The sequence below is a fragment of the Arachis ipaensis genome, chromosome B10 (assembly GCF_000816755.2).
Source record: "Arachis ipaensis cultivar K30076 chromosome B10, Araip1.1, whole genome shotgun sequence".
Lineage (NCBI taxonomy): Eukaryota > Viridiplantae > Streptophyta > Magnoliopsida > Fabales > Fabaceae > Arachis > Arachis ipaensis.
Window position 1 is genome coordinate 36536231 of NC_029794.2, and position 2573 is coordinate 36538803.

The window sequence follows — 2573 nt, forward strand, 5'->3', positions numbered from 1 at the left end:
TCTTAGGAAATAAATAGGATTCGAAGATCAAACCAATTAATCCCTTGACCTTCCTTTATCTTAGTAAAGGTTAACAAAGTGGAATTAAGATTTAATTCTCATCATCATTGATAAGGATAACTAGGATAGGACCTCTAATTTCTCATACCTTGCCAAAAGTCTGTTTACAGTCATTGATTTATTTTACTCGCCATTTAAATTGCTTGTTCTTCATTTACTTTAATTGCTAATTAAACTATTCACTCCTCATTCTCAAAACCCCAATTTACAATCTCCATAACCAATAATAAGAACATACTTCCCTGTAGTTCCTTGAGAAGATGACCCGAGGTTTAAATACTCGGTTATAAATTTTAAAAGGGGTTTGTTACTTGTGACAACCAAAACGTTTGTACAAAGGGATTTCTGTTGGTTTAGAGACTATATCTACAACGCGACTGTTTTTATAAAATTATTTACTCGCAAAAATCCTAACGTCAAAATGGCGCCGTTGCCGGGAAACTGCAATCGTCTGCCTTATTATTGGTTATTGTAAATATTTTTATTTTACTTGTTTATTTGTCTTTATTTTTCCCCTCTTTATTTCTTTTTAGCTACTATGAATTCTCACCCCTTCCGCTTTGAGTTTGGTTCTAATGTTATTGAAAGGAATGGAAGTTATAATAGGAACATGCATCAAGGTCAGAACAACGAAAGATGGATGGAGCCAAAAGGATCTGATCAACCCTTTAGGCAACAACACCCTCCAAGATATCATGGACAAAGACCATTCTACAATGCATACCAAGCAAATAGACATGGTGGACAACCTTATAATTACCAACAAGCCCCACCCTGTGCTTATAGACCATCCTCTCAACACAACTTTGAACCACCACACTCACAAGCTCCTTTTCACCATTCACCACCGTATGATCCTCATTTACCCCAGTTCCAATCCAATCACTCCCAAACACCACCACTTCCTCCTGTGCCATATCCAAATCTATCACCCCGAGAATCAGAGGTTTGCCTCAAGGAAACAGTAAATTGACTTCAAACAACCCTTCATCAACTGGAGCAAGCAGTAAGTCAATTATCTTTGCCGCAAGTGAATTCTCTGAGATCAAAGACTCTTCCCCAAGTGAATACGAAGATGATACGGAGGTAGATTTCTCTCAACCTCCAGTCTATGACTTAAGTGATGAGGAAGACATAGATGGCTTTGATCAGGACATGGATACATTTGTAGAATCTTGCAAGGAAGTGGAGAATTTCACAGAAGAGCACAAGGGAGTAGAACACACAGAACCACTGGAACCACCTCTCCCAAGGCCATTACCACCCAATACAAGTTTTAAGTGGGTACAATCCTTAACCTTTAACTGTATTTTTCCACTTGAATATGGTTTGCTTGAAACAGATGACCAGCTTAGAGCTCTCTGCGGCTTTAAGAGTAAAAGGGAAATGGCTCGTACTCAGAGCTGGTGCACGAGGTTCAATAAGGTTCCACGCTTCAACTCGAAGTGCACGGATTGGTACCATGATCAATCGGATGGATCTCGGAAAATGTTTGGTTATCCTGGTGAGAATCTAATTTCTAAACCGCCCAGATGGAAGAGTATATATCAAGACGAAGGCGGATTTAAAAGCAAAGTTTGGGATCCTGGAATCTATGCTGACATTCGTCACCCCGGGAGCCTGACAATCTGTTTGAAGCTGCTCAGAAGCTTCACATGCCTAGTTTGGGACCCCGGAGGCTATTGGCATTCCAAGCATTGGTGGAGATTTCTGGATGAATTTAAGCATAAGCCGCCATAACAGGAAGCTCATCCAATGTCCAACTTAAGGACTTTAATTAAAAGTGCTAGGTGGGAGACAACCCACCATGGTATGATCGTCCCTTCTTCAATTTTTATTTAGTTTTATTTGTTTTCAAGTTTTATTTTATTGAACCTGAAGTTTTGCATCTCATTCATATTAATCATTGCATTCTGCATACTGCATAATTGCATACCTGCATAAAAAAAAGGGTGCGCGACGCGACCGCATCATTCATGCGATCGCGTCAACTTGCGAAAAACACCTCCCACGCGACCGCGTCCTTCACGCGGCCGCGTGACCTGGAGATCGGCGTAAAGATCCAACATCTAGAAAGTTAGGCTGGAATCGTGCGGCCATTGTACGTTTTGCACAAATGACCCACGCGATCGCGTCACTCACGCGATCGCGTCACTTGCACAACCTCAATCCCACGCGACAGCGTGAGCGACGCGATCGCGTCGCATGGATTGCACAACACCCCAAAAGGAGATAGAGAGTTGCGCTGAAACGATGCTGGAATCGTGCGTTTAGCACAATTTCCATCGACGCGATTGCCGACCTCATGCGATCGCGTCATTCACTCTTTTAGCTATTCCATGCGATCACGCCACTGACGCGATCGCGTCAACCACCATTTCAGCTCAACCACGCGACCGCGTGCCCCACGCGATCGCGTGGATTCAAATTTATAACCCCCCAGTCACGCGAACTCTATCAGTCGCGCCCCCCCAAACCCCTCTCCTCCCTCTCTTCTTCTCCAATCACACCAC

General features: G+C 43.0%; 1 long non-coding RNA gene across 1 annotated transcript in view; it reads right to left on the reverse strand.

The window, feature by feature from the left end:
- LOC107622312 overlaps window positions 2380-2573 on the reverse strand; it is a 16004-nt gene continuing 15810 nt past the window's right edge. Inside the window, exon 3 of the long non-coding RNA XR_001616175.2 lies at window positions 2380-2392. This is a non-coding gene — a long non-coding RNA (uncharacterized LOC107622312). The remainder of the gene's footprint in view (window positions 2393-2573) is intronic.